At 34.4% G+C, this 27,739-nt stretch overlaps 1 protein-coding gene and 2 long non-coding RNA genes across 3 annotated transcripts in view; 2 read left to right on the top strand and 1 right to left on the bottom strand.

Moving 5' to 3' along the window:
* The window catches only part of LOC149086723 (uncharacterized), a 40,172-nt gene extending 38,703 nt beyond the window's left edge, over positions 1–1,469 (top strand). The window contains exon 3 of the long non-coding RNA XR_016192564.1: positions 1,428–1,469. This is a non-coding gene — a long non-coding RNA (uncharacterized LOC149086723). The remainder of the gene's footprint in view (positions 1–1,427) is intronic.
* The window catches only part of LOC149086722 (homeotic protein antennapedia-like), a 187,231-nt gene extending 165,011 nt beyond the window's left edge, over positions 1–22,220 (bottom strand). Inside the window, exon 1 of the mRNA XM_089231076.1 lies at positions 22,031–22,220. The gene's annotated coding sequence lies outside the window, so the exon portion shown is untranslated. The remainder of the gene's footprint in view (positions 1–22,030) is intronic.
* LOC149086721 (uncharacterized) overlaps positions 5,373–27,739 on the top strand; it is a 39,114-nt gene continuing 16,747 nt past the window's right edge. Inside the window, exons 1-3 of the long non-coding RNA XR_016192511.1 lie at positions 5,373–5,563; positions 7,617–7,792; positions 11,547–11,672. This is a non-coding gene — a long non-coding RNA (uncharacterized LOC149086721). The remainder of the gene's footprint in view (positions 5,564–7,616; positions 7,793–11,546; positions 11,673–27,739) is intronic.

Below are 27,739 nucleotides of genomic sequence, written 5' to 3'. Positions count from 1 at the left end.
TCAAGAGCAGAACCGTAACGTGCCTTCTCGGTGCAGCTTTTCCTTGGAGTCCCGCCTGAAATGGTTATCATGCAAAACACATGAAAACTTTTGTGGGGTCCCCATTCGGCTCGAGGACCAGGGGCAGTGCCCGGTTGCCCATGCCTAGTTACGGCCCTGCGATCAAGTGCTCGCGAGCACGAAATCGGACACGAGCATCGAACACTCTGGGTACTTCAGGGAGCAACGGATTGAAGATGTCTGGTATACAGGGTGGAAACTTTAAGAGGTATAGTACACACGAGTACAAACAATTGCCATCAAAGAATGCATGGTCTAACATGAAACGCAAACACGATAGCGCGTTTCGAAACGACCGCTCTGCAAATGTTAAAACAGCATTTCTGTTGAAATTTATCGGACGCCAGTTCTGTGAAGTTATTCCAGCGGGCAACCGTTCTAAACAGTTGTAACGTACGGGATAATGGCGCACTTTAGTAATTCTGAGTTAATACTGAGTCCGCGCCTTTTATTCATTGCGACGCAGATTTGCATACGGTTTCTTCTTCTTCCCCGGGTTACATTTCCATACATGGTGTTCTTTTTCTCCCGATAAATTTCAACAGGAATGCCGTTTCAACGTTTGCGGAGACGCCGTTTCGAAACGGTCTAGCGCGTTTGCGTCTCATATTAGACTATGTATTCTTTGATGACAATTGTTTGTATTAGTGCATGCTATCACGTCTTAAATTTTTTTCCTATCTTTTCTGAATCACCCTGTACATATGATAAAAAAAAAAAAGGAAAAAAATATCAATTTGGAGGGAAAAAGAAGAATCGTAAATAGAGGAGGGGTATTATATTCCGATTGGAGCTACTTCACTATACTCTCAGAAATTTATCTTAACTATTTTAGCGCCATCTATTTAATTTTCTTTCAACTAATCCTGGTCGCTGAAAAAACACGCACACAACTCCCGCATTTTAATGAGATTATGCTTCACACTTTAAAATAAAAGAGAACGTGAGATGGAGAAATTATAACAAAAATTTATCTCTTTTTTATTTAATTTGTCCGAAACAATTTTTTTGTAATTGTTTTAAGGTGAAAAAACAATGCCTTAAATGTGACGATAATTATAAAAATTGTCAAACACAATTAATTTTTTCTACTGCTGCGTCGTAAGTTTGTTACAAGGAATTCGTGAAATCATGATTACGATTAAATTTAGAATTTCTGTACATACCGTATTGAAATTTCGAAAACAATTGAAATAAGTATAAACGAATTCTATTTCCATGGAAATAAACTCTAATGCTGTTTTCTTATACAATTGCCATACCTCGTTCAATCTGAAAGAAATCATTTTCTATAATCATATCTTCAATGTTAATTGATAATAAGTATTTTTCGAGAACATATTATAATATTATCTGTTTTTTGGCAGGTCAAGTTAAACGCCTACGCTGAGTCGAGAACTACAACCATATGAAGTTTATCCCATTTTTTGCTATCAGGAGAAAGAACGTTGAAAGCAATTGGTAAATAAAAATAAAGCCTCGGTTCTTCATTTTTTTTGGTACAAATCAGGGCAGACTTTTCGTGAGACCCCTCTTAAAAGGGTTATTATTTTGCAAAACAAATATAAACTTTTGTAGGGAAGGGGGCCCAATTCCGCTCGGGGCAGTGCCCGGTTGTTCCAGCCTAGTTAATAATAACATTTATTTGCATGTTGGTCATTGACCCCTTAGAAAGAACCCCAGCCTAGTCACGGCCCTGGTACAAATCTAAACTAATATAAAATGTGCCATACACCGGGCTATGATTACAGATCGCTATCATACATTGTTGCGCCATCTATTGGCATGCAGCGCAAACAGATATCCTGTTGGGTTTTTTATTATTTAGTGTATAATTTTGCTTACCTTTTCGAATGCTAAAGAAACTTTGTTCTGAAAAATTATTATATTTTTTCAAACAGTATTAAGATGTAAAAAAAATTTAACTACGCACATTATAATAATAGTTGAATTTATTATTTTGTTCAATTTAAATTATAACTTTTTTCAATAAACTTACGTTAGCATGTTATAGTAATTGATTAAACAACGAAAACTGATTGTGTTGCATCCATTTTATTGCATTACTCTTGATTTAACTCTCCGAAAGGTCATTCCTCGAATTTGTTTATGAAGTTTTAAGAACTTCATGAACAAGGAAAGCAAGAGTGCTGAAAAAAAATTATCGTTATATCCGAGGTCGTTAATTTTCTTTGATAATAAAAGTCAGGATCATCAACTTTATTCTCTACGGCAGTGGTTCCGAAATTTCAATGCTTACAGTACCTCCTGGAAATGCAGAGAAGGCGTGCGTACCTTTAGAAATATGCTCATGAGTAGAGCCCGGAGGTTTAGGCACCAAAACGGTCAAAATAGTCAGCTAAAACGGCACTAACAATGCTTACAATAGGTATTTATAATTAATGTCAGGAAAAAAATACAATAATAGGATATATTAAGTGGCGAAAATTTGACTGGCACTTACTCCGTATATTGTTTCAATTATCCTGTTCGCTTTCAGAGGCATATAGGTACCGCATTTTCAACGGTTTTAAATGGTTTTTAATGATTCTTTTATCACGTTAAGATCTGAGGTACACATATATGTGTACCTTACTCAACTTACTCAAATCGTCCGAGTAAACATATGGGTCGAAATTATTATTTTTTCTTTTTAAAGGACATTTTGACATACAATAAACACAAATAAATTTTAAAAAATCAATAGTAAGTTTTATCAGAGCCGTGAAGAGCTTGTAGCTTATAATAACTGCATTATTTTCAAAATTGAATTGATTTTATGCTAAAGTGTTTGTGGTTCCTCAGGATTAGGTCGATTCAGACGCGGTGCCCATAGAGAGGAAAATGATTGTGGGGCTCTTCCCCCCCCCCCCCCCCGAGTTGCAAATGTCTTGCAAAAGTCTCATTTATTTATTGTATTATATATTTGGAAAGTTCATTATAATTTTTATATTTGAAACACACCTTCCATATTTTATTGTTGAAAAAATTTACTTTTTTTAATGTTTGTATTACCACATATGCGGACATATACTTCTAGGACAGGGCCTGGTGTGGCCACCCCAGAGGGCATGTCTGGTTAATTCAATCGAATACTAATACTTGCCATGGTTGTTTGAAGTCCATTTGTAATGCAACAAAATAAAATAGACTTCAATACCATATGGTCCTCCCCATTGGCGTACGCAGGGGGGGGGGGGGGGGTTCTAATCCCCCCCCCCCCCAAACCGAGATTATAGTGTAGTTTTGCAGGATAAAACGTAAACCCCCAGTTGAGAAAATTCTGCGTACGTCTATGGTCCTACTTCCCCGGGCCAGAGCCCCCTCAACTCCTGCACGGCCTGGGTGAGCCGAAACGTCAATTGATGACTTCTTGAGATAGTGATCGCTCAGCTATATACGTACATATACAATGCAGCCCAATGCATGAGCAAGATATGTTTTTATAAGGAGAAACAAACTTCTACTTTTTCCCAGCTTCTCATACATAGCTGCGTTCGTCTGAAACCAAAACATACCACCCTGCTAAAGCGAAGTTACAGGGCAATATCAAGTTGTCCATCTCTCAGGCACTTTCACCTATTCACGTTCAAATTTGCTGGAGGAGTGGGGAGCAGGTTTCCTGCAATCATAATTAATATAATAAAAATTAGAGATTTCAAAAAAGATCAAGTCTTTTGGAAGTTCCCCATGCTCAAAAAGTTCTACATAATACGGCCTCTATAATTCACGAACAAACTTTAAAAAATGTCAAAATAGGCATTTATGGTAGGAAAAATTTATAAAAACTCGTTTTAACAGAAAAAAAAGTTCCAAAATAGACATTTATCGCGTTTTGCTCATGTGAGTACAGCCTCATGAGGCTAACATACCCCTAGATATGCGTAAAAGATTTTAGTACTCCCTTTGAAATACGTACCGAGTGTTATTTGAGTACCTATCCCCGAGAAATTTGGTGCATATGCCCAGAAATGCGTAGAAGCACACACACATACGTACCGTTATATATTTTTATCCCTATAATTGTTTTTATTTTGCGCCTCTCTCATATAACTTGATTATTTATTATTACTATTTCATTACTTTCTGCCATTGCTGATCATTTTTTGCGGAATATTTTGAACACATACCAGTCCTATGGCATTGGTTCCCAACCTGGGGCCTATATGGCCTTCCTTACCGTCATGGAATTGGGGGGGGGGGTGGCACGCAGGTGAAAATTGCATTAAATGGGAACCATGACAAGTGGTGAAATGTGCAACAGAAGCTGTGAAGAAATAAAACTTCCGGCAAGTTATACTGTGTATAGTAAGAAAAAATGTCCATGGAATCAGGGCCATCTTAATTTTAATCCATAGGCTCATGTGGGCATGACCATAAAGTGCTTACACTATGAGATTTGGTACTATGAATTTTAAATGTAATTATGTTAGCTGTGCTTCCAGCCTCCCACCAGGACATCATTTCGCCTGGGATCCCACGATGTTGAGACGGACATCCATAAAGCCCCCACAAGAAAGAAACTCACTGAACTCTAGCCCAGGAAATGCGTGAACCTATGATGATGCATCGGAAGGTTCGTTGTGGACGTCCCGTATTTTATACAGAATTCTTTTCCTCATATTCGTCTCTTGGAAGGGATGATCATCCATCTAATGGAGTGTTTCTCAAAGTGCGCGTCACCAACCCTTTTCAGGGCGTCGTAACGAGCTTAATTATTGATGTGCGTGTGCCTATTTATGCTATGGGTTCTTTAATGAATGCTCAATATCTATTAAACTAGTCTGGAAAGCCTCAGGTGAGTGATAAAAGTTGCGAACCATCACCCTAATGTATCCGTGCCTAATACAGAGGTCCGAAGGTCGATCTCATTTATAAAATTTTTATTCATTATTGATTAAATTCAATTCACACAAGTGCCTCGTTCTTGGATGAGGGTAGAGGAGTTGGTTCCTGACAGGGGAAGGGGCACGAAATTAAAATATTGCTCAAAGGGGGAGGGGGCCATTGGCTTAAAAAAATGGAGAAGCATCGCTCACGGAACACGTACTACAAGCTCCGAGCAACTGCCTTTCATAAATTTACACACAAATTGTGTCTTTCATAAATTTACAAATTGTGTCTTTCATAAATTTACAAATTGTGTCTTTCATAGATTCACAAATTGTGTCTTTCATAAATTTACAAATTGTGTCTTTCATAAATTTACAAATTGTGTCTTTCATAAATTTACACACAAATTGTGTCTTCCATAAATTTACAAATCAATTAATTTATTTTACAGGGAGATTATGGAATTAAGTCTAAGTATTTCGAAAACACTTTTCTGGCTGAGCATCAAAAGGTTCAATGTCAACATCATATAAGTCGTCCATTGCAGCTGGCAGCAATACTGAGTACATCAAACAGCCAGGCTTGTGTAATACTTAACGAAACTTGAGCCACAAGCCATTCATTCATGCCCATCTCATACACAGAGAGTGAATTTTTAAATATATAAATGGTAAATATGTGAAGAAATTCCCCGTACCAACCTATTCCCGGATAATTCAATTATCAGTTTCGCCGTCCCATTAGATAATGAACTCGATTACCACGATGCTTCTGAGTGCTGTGCTAGATATCATTTTCCCGTCGGGAAATTTGAATTTTCTGGATCATCATCAGCCTCTTTTCTCGTTTTCCCATTTTCTGTCTTATTCAGATCCATGGGAGACAAGGAGGATGCCACACGGGAAGGTGAATTACGAGTTGCTGGGAGAATTCACAGCAAAGCCAGAGAGAGAGAGAGAGAGTAATGTGTGAGGTCCATTGGTATAAGCATCCAGAATAAGAGAGGGTGGAAAAGCAATATACCCTTATTTTCGTTCGGTTCACCTCCCCCACAAAACCCACTTTCTTCCACATCCAGCAATGCACTATAATGCATGCACCCACGCTAGCCGTTGATCACGCTCACATTCAGAGGTAATTACAGGGTGGAAATGGAACACTCGTAAATTTCATCTCTACCTCTGGAGCACACAGCCCTTGCTTTCCATAAACCTTTTAGCATAGTCGCTCCCTTCCCTAAAGGTAAGCAAGCTTACAGTGGAATGAGACCCAAATTTACTATGGCACCAACCAACTTCCCTTCCTGAATACTATGATTATTGGTCTCTCGGAACAAGGGTGTACACATAAATACCTAGGTTTGTCTGAGAGGGGTGAATTGTGCAGCGATGCTCCTCTGCATCCGTTTCGACCTTCTCTCTCCTTCTCTTCTAGCTCAATGAATCAAGTCCCTGCCGTCAACCCGATAATTAGAAATAGCTGGGAAGGCGGTGGTCCATTCAACGGCGTTCAGAATTGGCAAGGAAGGTATCTCTGAATGTACGTTGGATATACTGCATATCTGAAATTCCGGATTCGGGTACGAATACGTACGTGCACTCGCATATCAATATTCAGGAAACAAGGACTGAGATAAAAAAAATACCATTATAATAAACTTAAATTTAATAAAGAAAAAAAATGAATAAAATCTTTCTAATCAACAATCAAATACGGTGGCGTAAGTCGATATTTCTCAAAGTTTGCGTCGTGGTTCGTGGAGAATCGCTGACCTTTGTTATTCTGGTGATATTGATGTGTACTTGTTTAATGCTTTGAGGTAGTTTCGAAATGCTGGAGAATACATGCTCAACTCATGGCCCGCGAGCCAAATGTGACTCTCGGTGTCATCTGACGTTGTCCGCGACCTTAAATCCTAATTTTGTAAAAATGAAATAAGCGGCACATTTATAGATCACTTAAGTCACTTGTGGTGCAGTTCCACATCACTGAAGCAGCGCGGCACATTTCTAGATCACTTAAGTGACCCGCAGCATATTAACGGTTCATTTTAGTCACATCACCTAAGTCACCCGCTGTGCAGTTTCATATCACTTGAGTGGTCCGCGACATGTTTTTGAACGAATCAAGTGGCCCGCACTCTCTAAAAGGTTTAGTACCCTTGTGCTAGAGAGTAGAAGCTAGTTACTGGAAGGAAAACTTTATAGTGCTAGGATATCCTAGATATATATTTGTATATAAGCCCAGAGAGAACAATGACAAGGCATTTGAAAACATTTTTAGAGGCTTGTGGCAGCTTTGTTTGAAAAAGATGGTTTTAAAAGAATTCAACAAAACAAAAACATGAAACTACTAATAACCACTGAAATCATAACTTTTAAATGCAAAATATTTTCTTAGAATGACATTTTGGTTCCCCGTAACTGATTGATTCTGACCATCTATCAAGTATTTTCGAACACAAATTAACCGAATACAAGTTAGAATTCTACCCCGAAAAGGAGCGGTGGGCTAACTTTAATCTCAAACATATTTGTAAATAATTCATTTACTGAGTGATGAACATACACATTATGCTTGATCTGCAAAAAAAAATTATCTGAATTTTGAAGCTTTTCCTTCACGGCTATTTTCTTATAGGCCTACTACATTTTAAAAAAATAAATGCTGTTTTTCATTCAATTTGTGAAAAGTATGCCTATTTACTCTTCTCATCTTTACAGATCTCAAGGAATTAATCATGAAGAACAACCTACCTGACAAACAACATGATGAGGATTCTAAAGATTACATGAACTGACTATTTCCAGAAAATTGAATCAATAAGAGAATATGCGAGACTTCCGAAGAATACCATCAAGTTTGAAAAATTTCACACATATGTGATACTCAGTATTTAGTAATAAGCTTTACTTTTTTTCTTTAATGTCAAGTTAGGCCCACACAATCGTCACATTTGAATTATTATTATCAAAAAAATTGATAAAAAGTATGCTATTTTAAACTATAAAGCCACTTAACTAAATGTTTACTTTAAGTATGCTTATCTCCCGAAACAATAATAACAATTAGACAGGATACTGAAAAAAAAAAGAGAGATATCTCCAAAAAGTCCTCCTTAATAATGGATACTAATAATATGTACATTGGAAAGGACAAATGGAAAGGAAAATTTCACTACATGCCTGTATGACCAGAAAAGTGAATAAATTCAAGTGCGCATTCACCTTAAAAAGACGGTATTTCACTTAGGCCAGGAGTTTCTCACGGAACCCTTGATGGTTATAATGCTGTTCAGCGGAACCTTGATGATAATGAGGCTGTTCTACGGAACTGAAACAAATTTTCGAATATTTATCCAAAACAGTGTGTCCCTATACTGCCATCTCAATGGCATCATAGCCCCCAGGGCAAAATGAAAGGTCTTCGTCACCGCTTCCTCTTAATCAGGGGCATACGCAAGATCGACCTGTGAAGGAGGCACAAAAAGCTGGGGGGGGGGGGGGGTAAAAATTGCCTTCCCGAGAAATTTTGAGTTACCACTCCTGAAAAAGCATTAAAATTAACAGAAATCGTTGATTTAAAAGAATCGCAAAATGCCCACCTCGTTGGGCATTTTCACGTTGTATTCACGTTGTAAAATATCATTTAAGGTATAGGTAAATAAGGTACACATAAAAACAGGCGCGCAAAAAGTTTTCTAACATTATAAATTCACTATAGAGTAAAGCCCACTAAAGATCTCAGTCTGGAGGAAGGGGGGGGGGGATTGCTCCAGGATTGGGGGAGGGATGTGTACCGAGATGCTCGCGGGGAAAGGAATAATAACATTATTACAATGAAACCAATTCTGCCACCCATGAAATAAAAAACACAACTTTCATGATTTTTCGATTGGAATTGATGGCCAGTTTTTCCTTAGTGTGCTGCGTGAAAATAAGTAACGATATTAGTAAATAATGTGCGAGTAATAATATATAGATTGAATTATCAAGTTTGCAGCAAAATTTAAACAGTTGATGTTTCTGTGTAGTAGAGTATTATTACCAACACTCACAAAGTGCGACTTCATTCTTGACTGTTACTAATGTCATTTTCTGTACACAAATATTAACTGTTTTGCAGCGAATTTGATAATCCAATTTATATTATTGTTCAAAAAAATTTATATTATACTAATATCGTATTATATTGGTTTTTTTTCTTCCATACGGCCCATTACTCAAAAACGGGTCACCAATTCCATTGTAGAATTATAATAGTTGTGTTTTTTATTTGATACATGGCAGAAGAGGTTCCAGTTCAATGATGTGTCTCAAATTATATTGAGAAACAATACTGTATTTTCTAAAAGGCAATGCTTTGGCTGTTTTTCACCTGTTTCTTAGTAATGAACAAATGTAACTAAGAAAGACAAAATTTTTTCATGGTTAATGAGTTTACAAATTACAGGGTTAGGATTTGAGAAGGCTTGCGTGTACGTAGAGTTTTTTACTGCGCAGAAAATATTTTCTACATTGTATAAGGTAGCATGTTATTTTTTGTCAATCTTCCCAGATATCGAAATTCTGTGCGCAGAGAAACATCAGGTCTGTGCCACAGACATTAAGGAGAATGTGCTCACTATCTGGGAAATAAAAAGGTTCGGCACATATACGCTCTAGCAAAGGAAAGTCTCTACGTCCTCTGTAGCTTAGTGGTCAGAGCACTCGTCCGGCAATCGAGGGACCCGGGTTCGACTCCCGGTAGAGGCAGAGATGAGTTCCTTCCTTAAAAAATTAACATCTCAAATAATAAATATCTTCACAACATCCAGTCTTCTGTATATCTTGTAATAAAAAGGATTCTTGGTACCACCGAAATATATATATTAAAAATATTTCTATTCAGCTCAGCAGGTTTTTTTAAGCCGGCACGGGTTCCAATGTAACGATATTACTTATTACTTACGTACTCAATACGCGAGAGGAAAACGTTAAAAAAAGTAGAGTTAGAGGTTCTTAAACTTGTACATGAGGATTCAAGCTCATGCATCTTTGACTATGTTCCTTACATATGTTTGCAAGAGATGGCGGCATTACACAAACAATGAACAACAATTATTTTCCAACCAAAACAGAACCACACCTTCAGTGCTTTTCACAATGGAGAGTATTTATTAATTATTCAGAGCTTCGTGAGTGTTGTTTTACTCATTTGTTTTGTTTCTGAACTGAAAAGGAAGATACTGCCTAATTCTTTAATAAACTACCTCAGTGCTGTCTTAACGCATGGGTCCGTCAAGCACGACCCGGAGGGCCTTCTCTGGTGCATAGGGACATTCCACGATGATGAGATCATGTGCTATGATAAATAGCAGGTGCCGCTTGGACAAATGTCTCGTTGGGCAATTGATAAGGGCCACATAATTTTTGGGCCCTCCGATGAAACGTATTTCGAGGACCCCTCCGGAAGCGGACTATGACTATGGGGCTCCTTCGAGTTACGAATTATTCTGATTTATTTGTTGGATTATTTGGAAAACTCGTAATCATGGTTTCTGGTCGGAACACAGGCACTATGTTATACTGTTGCAAAAAAAAAAGTATTCGTATTAACACAAATGTGGACACATACTTTAAGGGCAGGGCACAGTGTGACCGCACCTATCACACAGCCCTTAGGGCGTCTCTGGCTAATTCAATAGAACACTAAATACCCAAAATAACTTGCCATAATTGTTTGTTTATGGTGCAAAAAAATAAAATAGGCCCCCAATATAATATGGGCCCAGGACCAGAGCCCTCAACTCCTGCACGCCTGGGAGAGCCAATACGTAAACTGATGACCTTTTGGGACAGTGATCGGTCAGTTGTACCTATATACATTGTAGTCCGATGCATAAGCAAGATATGCTATAAGGAGAGAAAAAAATCACACATAGCTGCGCTTATCTGAAATAAACGTATTCATGTCTAACACCATCTGGACAAAGCAAAATTAATGCACGGTAAACCAAATTTTCTATCTTTCAGGTACTCTTGTGCCTACTCTCGTTTACATGGGGCTGAAAAGGGGGGGGGGAGGTCTTTCAAATAGTGATTACTACTTAGAGTTGAAGATTTGAAGGTAAAACAATCGTCTTTTTGAAGATTTTCATGCTCAAAATATCCGAGTTATACAGGAATATGGCTCCGAAAATTCAGGAAACTATGTAAAATAGGCATCTATGGCAGGGAAAACTAAAAAAAAGTGTTTTTACGAAAAATGTTTGGAAATAGGCCAAACTAGGCATTTATGACATTTTGCCTGAACTTCAGGGCTCTAGTTATAATATATAGGTCTACGAAACAAATTTGAAACTCTGAGAGAGGCATTTGTTTACGCGAAATTTATTTGTATTGCAATAGATGAATTTATGTTGATAGCTGAAGGTTTTTGAAATATCAATAACCAATTCCTATACAAATAAAAGGCCACAACAGGCAAAATGCCCAACGAGGTAGCTGAGAAAAGATGCTCATAACAAATATGAATTTCATATATTTAACCCGTGACAGACTAGACAGTAGGCCTACATGTATATATATTAGTATAGAAAGTATACGTATTATTTAGATGCAGTATATGAAAAATTTACGCAACCGAAATCCTTATTGAACTCAATTTTTCAGGTATGAAAAAAAAGAAAAAAATGAAGCATAATAACCGGATCAGCAAAACATGTCAATGAAATTTACGTATCTATACGACAACATGCAGCAAGAATGATGCTAGATCGGAAAAGTTATTGATTTTGAGTAAGTAATTAAGCACATTGTATCATATACGCTAGAAAACACATATTGAGATAATCACCGTATACGTCTATATATCATCACAGAAAATTACTTGTTAACACAAAAGTATGAAAAGTATTCGAAAATATCGTATAAACAAAATGATGGGATTTCTTACATTCTATACAGAAAGAGATTCCTCTCTCTATATATAAAGTAACTTATTTTCGGAGTGTAGTGAAACGGCATCTCTTGTTTTTCAAAGCTCTAATAATATTCCTTCAAACAAACACAATTTCACGGAACTTTCTTTTTTTTTTTTATATTGAAGAAAAACTAAACTTCTTTTTCTCTTCTTTTTCTTCTGTAAAATAATAATTTTCGCTCTACAGTCTTTCCTAAAGACCGAGCGAGTGTGTTACATTAAAAAAAAAAAAAAATAGGCATCCAATACATGCAAAACTTTTTTTAACATGCTAACTGGTGGGGTTTTTGACCCACCCGCCTTTCTATTCGGCTCACCAGTAAACAAAAAGTGTTCTCTCATGAATGAAAAACTCTGTTTTTCTGTTGAATGTAATGACTCCCACAACACACCATTAAATGTCCTTTCTTCAAAGTGCCCCCCCCCCATATGAATTTATGAATTTCCCCTTTATGAATTTCTCAAAAAATGGCCTGAATACACGTCATAAAAACCGGGTTCAAACCCCATCGTCCCCATAGTGGTTATGGACTGCAGTTAGTTTTCTATGGTTCCCAACTTCGAGGCGCAAATGCAAGCCGATCTCCCCGTTAAAAAGTATCGTCACAGAGAGCAACAGACCTGCAAACAGTACAAATATTCAATCATTACATTTCACTCACTTCACTTCTGAAATATAGATGGCAGCATTGAAATATCAGACACAACACTATACGCACTCAGATTGTGTTAGGTACACACACTTACTTTTCTGGCACAACTCATTAGATAGTAAATTGCACTTGGCGATAGACCTGAGTTGTGCTTATTTTGGAGGAAGAAGGAATTATTCAAGTAGGAATTAAGAACGAAAACTGAACAACATGCCTTGCCCTACACTAATAATCTATCCTCATTATCATCACACAACTTCTGTTATCTATAACACGACATCGGATATGCATAGTTGAGTTGATACATTCACAATTTTCCTTACGAAATCTCAAATCAAATCACTATTCCTAGAATTAAATCAATCGACAAATTCCAGAATGGATTTTCCTCTCTCACCAAATTCTGTTTTCTAAATCCACATTTTCCCAAAATACAACTAGCTTCTCACGATTCACCACATTAGCTACACTCTATAATTGAACATTGAAAAAAAGAGCATAATATACCATGAAGGAACCAAAAATTGTATCATAATCAAAACAAAAAAGAAAAAAATACCCGTAATTTTTCCCAAACTCATAATGGCTTACAAGAAAGTTCCTATTTAAACTCCCACCAATAAATAATAGACTTTTATAAAACTTACCTCAAAATGTAGAATAAAACTCTAAAACGAAGAGAGGGGAGACCATTAAAATTATTGAGAAGCCTCTTATTTTTTGAAAGTAATTTTTAAATACCGATAACATATATACAAAAATCCTAAATTTACAAAATGAAAAGAAAAAAAAAAAAAACACCGAATAAGAAAAACCGCACGTTATTTATTAACTCTTTTTACAAGAAAAATAATGTACATTTTTGTTCTTTTTTCGGCCTTGATGGTCATAAATAATGTTAACAAAGAAAAAAAAAACTAATAATCGACTCATGAGGAAATACTAAACCCGTGTAATTTATAAAATACCTTTTTTTTTGGTCGCTTCCTTTATAATTGGTTGTTATTCTGTTTTTTTTTTCTTTCTTTTCCACGCCGCATAAAAATTAATGGCCTTGTCGAAAGTAATAATTTACAATGGCTGCCCATTTTTAATGTAATACGCTCTCTCTCTAGAAAAGACGGTAGAACCAAAATTATTATCTTACGGGGGGGGGAGAAAAAAAGAAGAGTTTTCTAACGAAGTTTAATTTTTCTTCAATATACAAAAAAGAAAGTTTCGTGAAAACTGGGGGGTTTTTTTTTTGGAATATTATTAGAGCTTTGAAAAACAAGAAACGCCATTTTACTACGCTCCGAAAATAAGCTATATAGAAACGACAGAGAGAATGATGGCCTTTATTTAGTTTTTAATGACGCAAAAATAAAATTGTTCAAGTTATTCAATGTTAAAATGTTAGTTTTTGGTTGTTGTTTTTTGTAATAGTTTTATTGGTTGATTCATTCATTGAACAACGATGCTTTTTGTGTATAACATTCATGCGTAAGAAGAATAGCTTTTACGTAATATGTTTTTAGCGTCATTATATATTTCGATTTCACGTTCAAGTTTTTTTAACTAACCATTTCTGAGCATATTTTGATAATTTTCACGGTATAGGTAATTCGTAATATCGATCGGTAGGTTTTTGTAAAAATAAATTGTAATGTTTGTGTGTTTTTTTGTACCATTTGTAATGAGACTTTCTGTACTATGCACGACCAGAGGAATTCTTTGAAGCATAAAATTTATAAACTAATTAATTTCATGAATTTAATTTTGGAAAAGAAAAACTGTGTAATGATGTGCTACTGTAAATAAAAAATAACGAAAGAAAATTCTAAATATACGGTGTATTACAAATACAAACACAAAGGCCAAAACAGGCAAATTGCCCAACAAGGTGGCTGAAAAAGATGGGCATAAAAAAGATGGATGTCAAACATAACTGAGCTACAACAACGCAAAATAAGAGCATATATTACAAAAAACTAATAATTAATAATACATAATAAATACACTGCTCATAAAAAAAATTTACACACATTTCGAATGAAACATTTTTCCAAGAAATAATCGACAGTCCTTCAATTCATTCCATACCCGAAAGACGCGAGCGTGTGTGTGTGTGTGTGTGTCTCAAATCATTATATTACCTATAGAAATTCCACTTAAAATGCGAATTCGATAGTACTTTAAAAACAAAAATAGATTTCTCCCAAAATAATATTAATTACTAGTATAAAAACTCGTTATGACTATCTATATTATTTATTATCACGCCATAGGAGTGAATTTTATGCAGAGTATGATTCGCGAGCATCGGTTCCAAGATGTTCAACAAAAGCTGTCAAACTTAATGAAAATGTGTTGCTTTCATGTGTTGAATGTGTTTTTCTTATACATTTCACGCTCGTTAATTGGATATTTAATGGACATTATAAGTGAATATTCTTTCTCTCTTGTAAATGAAATTTCGCGCAAGTCGGATTTCTCAATTTAAGTCGATTTACCACTAAAAACGCATTATTGAATTTTGATTTTTTCTTAAATTTTTGATCAAAGCCTGAATGTAATTTACTACAACTGCAATAAATCGTACATATACCGAGTAAACATTTCTGAGGGGAATTTAGAAATTCTAGAGTTATGTATGCTTTGTGTTGGAGAAGTAGGCCTACTACCCACTATGGCAGCGTATCTCAACTTATGGTCGGCAGACCAGAGGTGATCCGCAGGCAGACTTGATAAAAGTTATTCATATTGTAATTGATATTAATAATATCCATATCAGTTCGAATGAAATTTCACCTTGATACTTAGGTTCCCCATACATCATCGAGGGGAATGCAGGATATTGCTATCCAAAATACGGGATATCACTAAATTTTGCCAAAAACAAAATTGCAATTCATTGCTTTATATGGAATTTGCTAATCAACGAAAATCACAGAAACGTCTCGTAATATGAGACAAAAGTGGTCCATAAAACTGTTTCAGACATTTTGCTGTGTAATTTTTACAAAAAGGTTGAGAAACACTCACTATGGTGAAGTGAGAGTTTTATTTACTGCGAAATAGTTCAAAATAATTAAAATATGAACAGTTTTATTTAGCATTAACTTAGAATTTACTGAATATAACATTTATCAGTTTGAAAATATCGCTATTACAGAGATATTGAAATAAACTAGAGGTTATTATAACTTATTATTTTCCGAATAATTAAGCAGCCTGTAACTGCTTATATCAGCTTCAATGGATCGGGGCATTATAGTGTCTTTTAATAAAAATTATGTCTACAATAAACAAATAAAAATAAGAGCCAATTTTCGCCATAATATAATGTTCTGCCACATGTAATGAAATTGCGATTGTTACTCAACATAGGAATAGTTGAATGATTTTTCTCTTGTATGAACAAAAAATGAAATCCGTACAATGATACTAAAAAACGGAGGTAGAAAATTTTTTCCCATATTTTTGAAAGGTTGACACATTATATTAACTGTAACTTATCGTTTCACTGGAAATGGATTTTGATGCAATTTAGTATATATTTCAAGTAAATAAGCTTTTTTAATGTTTATAAATAAAAATTATTTTTCGTAACAGTGTTTAGAAAAATGACAATAACGTGTAAATATTACATTCTCTAACTTCCATAACACTATAATAATTGTTGTTGTTGTTGCTGCTGTATAAACGAATAAGTCTATATATGCGCTTTTTAAAATATGCATTTCTTATTCTATTAGATCTAAAATATTTCTTATTCTGTTAGAGCTGAGATATTTCTTTTTCCATTTTTTTATTAGAGCTCAAATATTACTTATTCTGCTAGATCTCAAAATAATACAATTTAAAAGACTATATGAATACTTATGTATATATATATCGAACAACACAAATATAATTTTCAATATTCCTCCATGAGTATCCCGAGAGGGATGTAAACTCTATTTTTAACTCTGAAATCTAGTCGTGTTATTCCATACTTCATATCGAAATTGTATCAGAGGGAGCATTCATCACATAAGGGACAATACACAGAACAGATACTTCTCCTGTATTTTTCTCCCAAAATTTTCCTCTCGCCCGAAAGCTTTTCTCTTATATATACTTTAGTATATGTACAGTATATACAGTATTCCCAAAAATCTACAGAGGGGGTTCTTCCGAACAATTTCAGCAGCATAAAACAGCAAACGGTTGTCAGCAACAGCGAGCGAATTCACAGGAAATATGACTTATCGATTTGCTACTTACTGCGCATGGGACATGTTAAGGGAGGAGAATATCTGGCTTTTTGTATAGTGAGAGAGAACTGAAGCAGAAGAAAAGACTCCAGATAAAAATTTTGACTCGGCCATAATTCACACAAAATTCGCTTCGGTGTCTCTCACCGATTCCACCCAAAACACTGTATGAGTAAGACAAGACTTCCTGATATGTGATTTAGACTGAATTAGAAGATAGAGGGGAATAGAATGGGAAATCTCACTATAAAAGGACGGGGAGAAACCGGGTAGAGATCTTCCTTCCATTCAAAAACCATTTACCTCAACACGTAATGTAATATTCCTCTTCCCTTTTAATAATATCCTTACATAATTTGAAGTCCCTCGATCCTATCTATTGATTTATTTGGAGCGTCATTTTATTTCAGTCTGCTCTCAAAAAAGTCCATGCTTCATTTATTACACATGGAATATCTAGGGCTTCCGATAACTGGAGCTGTGTATCGGCGATAAACAAATTGAATTCGTTAAGGGATTTAAAACATCGACATATTACTCAAGGTACCACAATTACAGTGGATCCCACATATAACGTTTCTCAAAACTACCATCATGAAATAATGTTGTAATGTTATTGATACACATCAACCACTAACCCTATGCACACAATATTTGTATTGTTTTTTCTTTTTCAAAGAAATTCGTTGAAAAACACCTAATTTTGTTTTACCTTTTAAAACCACTTTCAGTGTTGATAACGACGATGGCCTACTGCAGGGCCCCGAAATAGCATACACCGAAATACAATCATTGCTGCTGCAGAACAATCTCGTCAAGAATTTTAAAAATAAGGAAAGACAACAAACACTGCATCGTTTCTTGGCTATTATCAAAATGTTTACTGCAGAACATATTCAGTCAGCTGAGGGCTTGTAGTGTGTGCTGGGCAATGCAAAACATTTTGCTTTGGGCTGTAGAGTAGGCCCATTCGTCTTCTGAAATGATGTGATTATAAAATCCATTGCCATCGGCAATGATTTAATACAGTCTCTTATTAAACACAACGAGTTTGTGAATACGAAAACTGGTGATTCCAAAACAATCTATTATTTGTTACGAAGCTCAGGCATTCATCAGTGATATTGCAATTTAGATATTTTGCATTATATAGACTCCTTTATCTTAATATTTTTGTATCATTGTTTCTCAAATTTTTTGACGAACTCTTAATACAGTCGAACCGCACTTCATACGAATCAAAAACATATATCTTCCTACTTTCTTAACCAAATCTCTGTTTTGTTGGTTAATACAAAATTCCGTTAGTATGAAATATTTTCGGTATTGCATTTCTTCTACTCTTACCATGATTCAACTGGACAATATCGATATGCAGAGTTTCCTCACAATATCGCGAGAACTACAGTGGCACCTCGAATTAGGAATGAAATTAATTCATCTAGGGTTCTAGGCTACTCGTACAGCGGAAAGACAAGTTTCATCTAAAATAACGGACGTCTCTTGAATTTTTCATATATATCAAAACGAAAAATTCGTATAGAAATCACTTAAAATTTCAAATATAGTTCTTTCTACGCAGTGCATAACGTAGTTTTTCAAGCAAGACAAATACGCAAAACATACCGACACAATCGTGGTCGACTTTCATCATTTTAAGCTGTTTTTAGCGAATATTTTTTGTTCCTACCTTCGAGAAGCTAAATGGCCAAAGACTGTTATAACATATTAATATTGAAGTCATAGCTGTATTATGACTATCACTTCCTAGCTACATTACACGTAATCTCGGTTAAAAAGCACTGCTTAGAAAAAAACAAATAGCTAGCCTATAGTTTTCGAAGTTTACGTTAATGGTGAAAAATGAGGCTATTTACTGTTAATTTTCGTTTAACAGAACGAATTAAAGTGTATGAATAAATTTAGTGATATCTCTTTCATTTCGAATAAAAATATGAATCTATTTATCCGATGTATATTTGGGTATCTAATTCCTATTTTTAGTAATGTTCAAGTTCGGAATAGGCTACTCTGTACATAGAATATTCTGCACTTCAGCAAAGTAACTATGATACCAAAATCATAAAAAAAAGCCTGTTGAAAAATGATTCGCGACAAAATCAAAACCGGTAAGCATCGACCAAAGTTTACGAATAATATCAATACCGACGCAATTCGACATTATTTCTTCAAATACCCATGTCAAAGATGATTAAAATCATACTATACAATACACAAACAAAACGCAATACAAGATGAGAATTGAATGAAAATGTAGATGAATATATGATCTCTAATCTCACAGTTTTTCTCGTAAAAGTATCTATTATTTTTATTTTACTATTATTATTTGTTTTTAATATTAAGCATTTTTTATTTTGAATTATTATTTCGTTTTAGTTTTGTATTTATACTTCGGTTTTTTCGCAGTTTTTACTTTATAACTTGCCTTATAAGCCTACCTTACAATTTGTCTATTTATTAAATATTATTTTTGGAGAATGTGGCGTAATAGCCTTGACAGGCCTTCCATATGTAGTGATAAATAAAATAAATAAATCTACTTTGAAAATGCATTCCAAATTATAATATTAGCAGAGAATTACATAAATACTAGTGAAAAGATGCATTTTATATTAAAAAAAGAATAACTGAAATAATATAACACTGAATATAAATTGAATCATTTTCGAAAAACGTGGCTTAGCAAATTTTCAAAGTTGAATAAAATCTTACTAAATCAACTTGGTTTAATGCAATTTACGGACGAAAGAGAAGAAATAATAAATAAAGTGGAGGGATACAGTATAATAACCAAGGCGTGGGTGTTGTTGACCTAAAAATAATCATATAAAATGGCCGAAAAACTGAAACAAAAACATGTCCTAAATTAAGAAAATAAAGCTATAAAAATAACAAAACAAATTTCTTTAAATCCAACATTGTTTGAAAGTGTAAGATTCTACAAAAGCATCGCGTATTTTTTGTTAAACAAAACAAAAAAAAAAAACAATTGTATAGCTTAGTTTTCATAATTAAAAACAATGCAATCGGCATAGATACACTTTTTCGACCTTTTTTTATTCTGAAATAGATTTCAGAATAAAAAAGTGAAGAAAATATCCTAAAAAATACCAAAAATTAAAATAAAAATGGTCTAAAACTTCAAGTGTAAAAGTGCGAAAAAATGCAACAAAAAAAAGAGTAGGCCTAATCAAACTCGGATTTGTTATTTCGGAAATTTATCGAACAGGACATCAAATGAAACAAAAACTCAGGTTTGAATCTGACCATGCCTAATGAGAAATGCAATGTGGAATTCTAATACAAATAACATTGAAACTAGAAATATGCTGAGAAGTGAGAAAATTTTACAAGAACGACACAGGAAACGATTTCACGGTATCATTAGATAAACTGTTTATGAAAGTTGTTTTTTGCAAAAAGTCCACTTTAACAGCAACAGAAACATATTTCTTTTGATTTTCCAATCACACCACCAGCAACTGGGAGGGAAAATTTTGAAAACTTCTCTCATAATATCTCATGGATTTGGATGGAAAAACTGATAGTTGCACTCGCTTTACTAAATTATTACGTAGTAATTAAATTGATGTATCAAATCAAAATTATAGTTTAACCCGCGTGACACGAAATCACAGCCAATAAGAAATATCTCTGGTTCGTTTTTGAATTCAGTTTTTGTATAAAATTAGTTGACGATATGCTTGTTCTTGGGTTACTGCCATTAATATTCCAATTTCAATCTTTTGTTTGGATTTCACTAGTAACAACTACTACGAGCTAGAATTTAATTTTGTTTCTCTTATTAAATTTAGTTCAGCCTTATAACGATTTATGAAAATTATACCCCAACGAATTTTATATAATAACCTACTAAATTTCTCATCTATTCAAAATGAAAGCACTCGGCGTGCTTCGAGTTGACATCGCGGATAAGGCTATTAGGAATAATAAACAGGTCTGATATTTATATTAGCTCCATTTCATACATGCTTCATCCATGGCACGCGGCCCAAACGTGGCCCTCGGAGTCATCTGATGTGGTACGCGAACTCAAATCTAATTTTGTAAAAATGAACAACCGTCACATTTTCAAATCATTTAAGTAACATGATTAATATTCATTTAAGTGACATGTGCGATGTAGTTCAACGTAACTTGAGTGGCCCGTGAAGTATTCCCAGATCACTCAAGTGCCCCTCGCGCATTTCCAGATCACTTAAGTGACCAACGGTGCTGTTCCACATCACTTAATTACCGTGCGGCACATTCCCAGATCCATTGAGTGGCCCGCGACATATTACAGATCATTTGATTGGCCCATCAAACAGTTTCAGTGCCCCATTGTACGTTTAAAGATCATCCGTGACATATTTCCAGATCACCCAATCTGCCCGTGCCACATCTACACATCACTTGGTAGACCAGTGACAATTTCAGATGACTTGAGTCACCCACGTCACAGTTCCATATCATTAGATTGTCCATGTCCCATTTCTAGATCACTTAATTCAGTGACCCGCGACAAATGTTCAAATCAATGATGTGGCCCGCACTCTCCTGAAGGTTGAGCATCCTTGCTCTATTTCAACAAGAAACTGCTCTGACATGAATCGAGTCTACTGAATACATTTTTCAGTATCAATTAACGGAATATTCCATCAATTAATTATTTATGAACTTCTTAACGGTCAATGTACCCAGTCGGGAATATCGGTTTTATTCATTAGAAAATTTATTTATTCATTTCATTCATGTTATAAATTTAATTTTTTTCTCAAATCGCCTGTCCCCGAAAAAGAATAGAAATTCAATTAAATTTTTTTAAATTCTAATTTTGTTTCTGAACATGGGTTCCTTCGTTCTTCACAACAATGGACATGGTCAAGTTCAGAAAACATGCAGGAGAAATGAATTTTTTCATGCATTTTTCCGTTGATATCTCCGAGGGCCACATCAATATTTTCGTAAAGCTACGCTGGCCAAATGTAAAGGGAGGGGTGAATCACAGAAGTTGTGCAGCCCCCATCCTCTTCTGTGACTATACAATGAGTTGTCATGGTAAAATTTGAATTCCTTTTGCAAAAAATAAAAAATATATAAATAAAACATAATTATCAATTATTAATTGATAAACAATCATTAATTATCGATTTGAAATTTTTTTTTCAAACTTTATGCGTTAGAAAAGCAATTTCGGTACAAAAATGTTAAAAAATAAATGTGGAGCGTCAAAAATAATAAAATTCTATCACTTACATCGAATATCCGCAATATCCGCATCAGTCCCCTATCAACGCTTGTTTCACACCCACAATTTCCTGATTCCTCATCGAAGTTAGTTATCCTGAAGAGTGTCCGATGCTTTCCTAATAACTCCTTTTGAAATTCCAGAGGCATTTTTCGATATGAAGAGGTTTCAGTTCCTACCAGCACAAAGTAAAATGCCAGTCTGAATACTGGGGAAACTTTTCAGTAAACAGTTTCTCTTGAAAAAGCGGAACGAGCACGTTAAAACGCGTAAAGCCATCATGTTTGGATATATCTGTCACAATAAACAAGGGGATTTGATAAGTAAGTGACCCAATCCCCACCAATGGAAACAAGCTAGGATTCCAGCTACATTCCACTCCCCGCCCTTGCGTCCCCGCTTTTTTTGCTGTTAGCCCTATTTCAAACATTTTACGACCTCTTCCTTTCTCTTTTTTTGTTTGAAAATGGGCTCTGAAATCCCAATGGGGTTCCAAGGTGACTACTATTTGAATGGTGGTGATAGGGGAAAACGGGATCTCCTCTCTGTTACAAGTTGCATAATGAATATCCCAAGGCTATACACTAGTTACTTTCTCTAGTTAGGACCCCACAGGCTTTCACTTTCAATGGCTGAAGATGATACTGAGAGAGATAGCTGTGGATAAGATCTTCCTTTATTGGGCAAAAATCTGGACAAAATCAATCTTCACTAATAAGAGCATTTGGCGTTTAGTAAAGGAAAAATATAAATAAAAAAAAAAACAACAAAATATAACTAGTAAATAAATAATAAACGGAAAAAACTCGTAGATAAAATAATTTTTGTATTCAAAAATGCTTTATTTTGGGAAACGTATGAGAAACATGCGCATCAATAATCCCCGCAGCCGACATGCGAACTTTCTTTTAGGTCAGGGATATTCCCATACTCCTGTAAAGATAATAATGTAAGCTTTAAAAACAAATATAAAATAACTTAAGGATATTTGCTATTAAATAAATTTTCGAGCTGTTATGATGAAAATACCAAAACAAATTCTCGAATATGAAGGCCTATTTTTTAGTATATTTAGTTTTCTATGTTAAAATAAGAAAATTCTCCAAAAAAAGCAAGTAATTTGCAAGCATTATGCATAAGAATTAATTATGTAATGAGACTAGAATTGTTTTGTTTACCAGTAAAATAAATTCTAATATATAACTAATTCGAATTTATTTTCAATCAAAAATTTGAAGGAATGGATTAATCTGTATTGATTTCTTTTTCAGAAGGAAAGAAAGAATTAAATTAAATTCCTGCTTTCTGAGCGAGAGTATCTGGAATCTCATTGGTTAACGGGAATGAAATCCTAAACAGGGCTCTTTTTTTTCTATGCTGTGTGTGTGTGTGTAGGATATATGTTTCCCTCCCATTCCGTGAATTATTTCTAAAGCGACTGAGAGGAGGGGAGTTCTCCCTGAATATGGGATGAGATGTGGTGCCTCTGAGACAGGTTTCCCAGCCAGTAAATCCCCTCTAGCAGGAGGTGAACAATGTCCAATGAACACCTACTGAGATCCCACCAACCTCCTTTCTTTCCTTACATTGCATAAGCATTAGTCCTACAGCTTTCATATGTTGGTCTTCTTAAGAGGAGGAATTAAAAAAATTGCGATATAAAAACAAACAGAAGTCTAGAATTTTGAATAATTACGATTATTTCGTCGTATAGAATATAAATATTTTATTTCCTGGTGTTATTATACTGGCGAACACTACGCTTTGCAAAGTCGTGATACCATTTAGATTTAGACCAACACTTTTTATGAATTTAGGGAGTAGTTTTTCTTTTTTTAAATATTTAAAAATTAAAAATTTAAATTATGGATTTAATTCACTTTTTGAAATGTGAATGAAATCCCTCCTTAAATATACAGTAGAACCTCAATGGAAATTTCGTATATGGCTAAATGTCTCTGTAAAGCTGTAAAAGAGATAGAATGAAGCTATTTAAGGGTCAAACATTATAACAAACTTGCTTATTTTATTTATACAATTGAACACAAATCTAACGAAATTCGCTCACGAATAATTTACATGGATTATCTGATCACCGACAGCGTATGCTCTTCTAGCCCACACGTATCTTTAAACTATGCGCAAGTGAAAATTAATTTTATAGGCTGACAGTAAATAATACTAATGTGTTATTTAGGTGATTTATTAATATTATTCACAATCTCGACTTGAAATCAGATTTTGGTATTAACTAGGAAAAATTTAGTTTGAAATATTTCAGGGTCAAACATAAAAATTCAGAATTTCTATTACATTTACATTTTTCTTTTATACTATGAAAATAACTCGATATCCACATGTAGAAGAATGCATAATGATTTTAGTGTTTTGATTTTCGGTGTGTGTGCCATACATCCCGCTTGTAATATCCTTCTATGATGTTTAAAGGCTTCTAAGGGGGTGTGTTTTGGTTCGTTTTCGGCAGATGGTAGCGTTCGGTAAATCTGTATATTTAAAACACATCAAGTAAAAATAAATGGCTAGTAATTCAATTATATAGGAAGTATTCAAAATTCCCACACTTTTTTAAGACGTTCGTGAAATTTGAATTTAAGCTTTCTGAATCACCGTCAAATCCAAATTTGTGTAGCTAATATCAAAACAGGAACTGTTGAAATATATAATATAAATTTCAAATGAGTGATGTTTTTCAAGTAACTTTTTCTTCACTACTGATTTAGGTGAATTCAAGTCCTCCATAAAACAAAATCATTCCACCACTTCATTACTACTTGAAATATAATGCATTCAAGAAAATACCTGGCTTAAGTTATCATAGCTTCTGAGAGAACCGTAAGTCAAAGCAAAACGCACTTGCGAAAAATTGCCTGACAAAATCTGAAACTGGTCAAAAACACTGCATCGCTCGTAAGCGCTGCAATTGTAAAATTCTAAAATTGTTCAAAAATGAAAAAAATAAATGTCACTTGTTCATTTTACATGAAATATTCTCGCCAAGATGGCGGTCTGGAGTAAAAATTGATTGATTGCACAAGTGATTTCGGTGAAATATTTATATTTAGTATATAACTTACCGAACTACTTAGTACCACCTTCTGATACTATAACATAGAACTTGAAAAATTCTAAAAAAAAAGTAGCCCATGTAAACGCAGCGACGCTTTTTCCAGAAATTACGGTGATATAAATACTGATCATATGAATACTTGACTCGAAAAATTGCGTAGAGATGAACAATTTATATCATGAAAAATAATTATTTCACATTTTTTTTCAAATGAATTGGTTGCTTTAAACCGAATTGAAATTTAAATTATGCTTGAAATTTGAATAGAAAACAGATTATGATCCAGATTATGAATGAAATGTAAAATACAGTTGTTGAAAATTATTATTATTGTGTGAAATCACTGTCCGGAAAACCATGACAGGAATTTCAATAAAAATTGTATGCAAAACTATAATTGAAAAATATATATACTGTATACGAAATCGTAATTTAAATTATCGCGCAATTTCAATGAAACTTTCATGAGCGAAGTTTCAATTTAGATTGTGAAATTGTAACTGTGAAAAACTAAGAGTAGAATCCATGCAAAAGTACATAAAAAAGCTATAAAAAACGAACCAAGATCGACACATAATTTATTATCATCAAATCATGTGTTCGTCTGGAAATACCTCAATAAATTCTAAGCAAAATTCAGAATTTTTGGACCCCTTGTTCAATTGACTGATATCGCTTTGAAATCTGGGATTACGTGATAGCAATTCGTTGGTTCATGTGAGTTTTTGAAAAAGTATGTAACTTACTGTCTCCATACAACACACTCGTATTTAATTTTATAAATTCGATCGATTACCCTTAATCTTCTACATAGGCCTACTGTATTTAAAAGTGGGAAGAAACATTGTTTTCGGGTAAACAGGACGTAAAGTTCATCTGAAATACCGTAGGCCTACTCTGAAGGCGGTGATGCAGGAATGCATTAGTATATGTGTGAAAAAGCTGGAGCAAAATAATTTATTCATCATCTGACTGATGTCGTATTGAATTTGAATAGCAATTTCTTGGTTCAAATTGTTAGCCTATGTCTCTAAATGCAGAAAGCTTTAAATTTGGAAAATCATGATTTTTCAAATTATAAACAGCAGATCTCACTCATTCAGTGAGTCCTACTTGTAGACTTCATTTGTGCCTACTACTCCTGAACAGAAAACACCCATGATTCTCGCATTACAAATATATCAGAGCCATGAGAATACACACACGCACGTGACACTTTCCGGCTCACACCACTTGGTTAGAAATTCCCCTTGATATACAACATAGTAATAGTAGAGTCTACATAGTTCCAATTGCAAACTAGCTAACGTCTCTAGTATATTCTGTTCTAATTAAATGTTTTAGATCAAGATCAGCATGTGCTATATGCTTACTTCAGTACAGAATGCATTCCCATTCTTTGGCACTTGTAGTTTCTGAATATTGCTGTCCTCCTCCCTCGCTTCTCAAATATTCATTGATTTAGATATTTTCAAAAGATTAAATTTTTTTTTAAGTCTACGGGTAATGGGTGGATGAAGATCGTAGATGCTTCAACTGCATGGGAAAGGGGTAAGATTATTACACGTTTCTATAAGGTTTTCAATAATGTGAGATGACTTATCTACGTATATAATTTCGAAAGATGTTTCTTTTTTAACGCAATAAACTAAGACTAAGTATTTCGTGTGAATCCTGTTTCTATGTAGGCAAGTTTTTTTTTAGTCAAAATGATTTATTTTACTCGTGACATTTTGTTGGGTTCAGATTCATTGTACTGCATTCATATACAGCGGTTGTTGACCCTCTAAATCTTGCGGCGTACATAGAAATGTGTTTTGTACATCTTATCTTCAATGTACTTTCATTGTTTTGTAATTACCTATTATTATTATTCAGTGCATTTGCTCATACTGTGAAGAGACAACGGTAGGAAATGAATCTTATACGTGGTTAAAAACAATTATATTTAGTAGTTAGTATATTAGTACCCTATAGGGAGTTCTTAATCACGCACTGTTGCCGTTGCATAAGGCACAAAGTAGAGGCAGTCTCTCTTAACTTCAGCAGATGGCCCCCATCAAAATATCTAGTACTGCATTAGCGCACTCGCCCGGTTTGCAAGAGGATCTGGGTTTATTTCCGGTGGAGACCAGATGACTTTTCCTCAGCATAATATCTAGAAAAGGTCTATATCTTTGATGTATTCGGCTGAGAAAAAACCGTCTCACTCTCTTTGTATGAATTTTTGTAATCTAAAAATTTTCCCATAGTGAACATGTTTAAAAAATCACGTTACTGAGTAACAACAACACAGAATTTGAAAAACTGGTATATACATCATGCGAAATCCGCACATTCCTGGCTTGTTTTATATGTCTTCTTCTATGATATATCATTTTAGGATACAAATTCGTATTCTAAAATGAAGTTTCTACGGGAAAATCAATATTTTATATTTTAAGGGTACGTAATTTTATCCAACAAAAGCAACTGAGAAATAGTAATCGTTGTTTGTTGAAATATTATAATCGTACTTTCTCACGCATATATAGCTTATCTACATCGTCCTATTTAATAGCAGATTAGAATCAGATTCAATCGAACTTATTGTATCATACAAAAACAAATCAAAATTGGTTTTGTAAAA

The sequence above is a fragment of the Pholcus phalangioides genome, unplaced genomic scaffold (assembly GCF_987345545.1).
Source record: "Pholcus phalangioides strain wild (caught in Gottingen) unplaced genomic scaffold, Ppha-v1.0 ptg000004l_1, whole genome shotgun sequence".
In the NCBI taxonomy this organism is placed as follows: domain Eukaryota; kingdom Metazoa; phylum Arthropoda; class Arachnida; order Araneae; family Pholcidae; genus Pholcus; species Pholcus phalangioides.
This window is presented reverse-complemented; position numbering and strand designations above follow the sequence as displayed.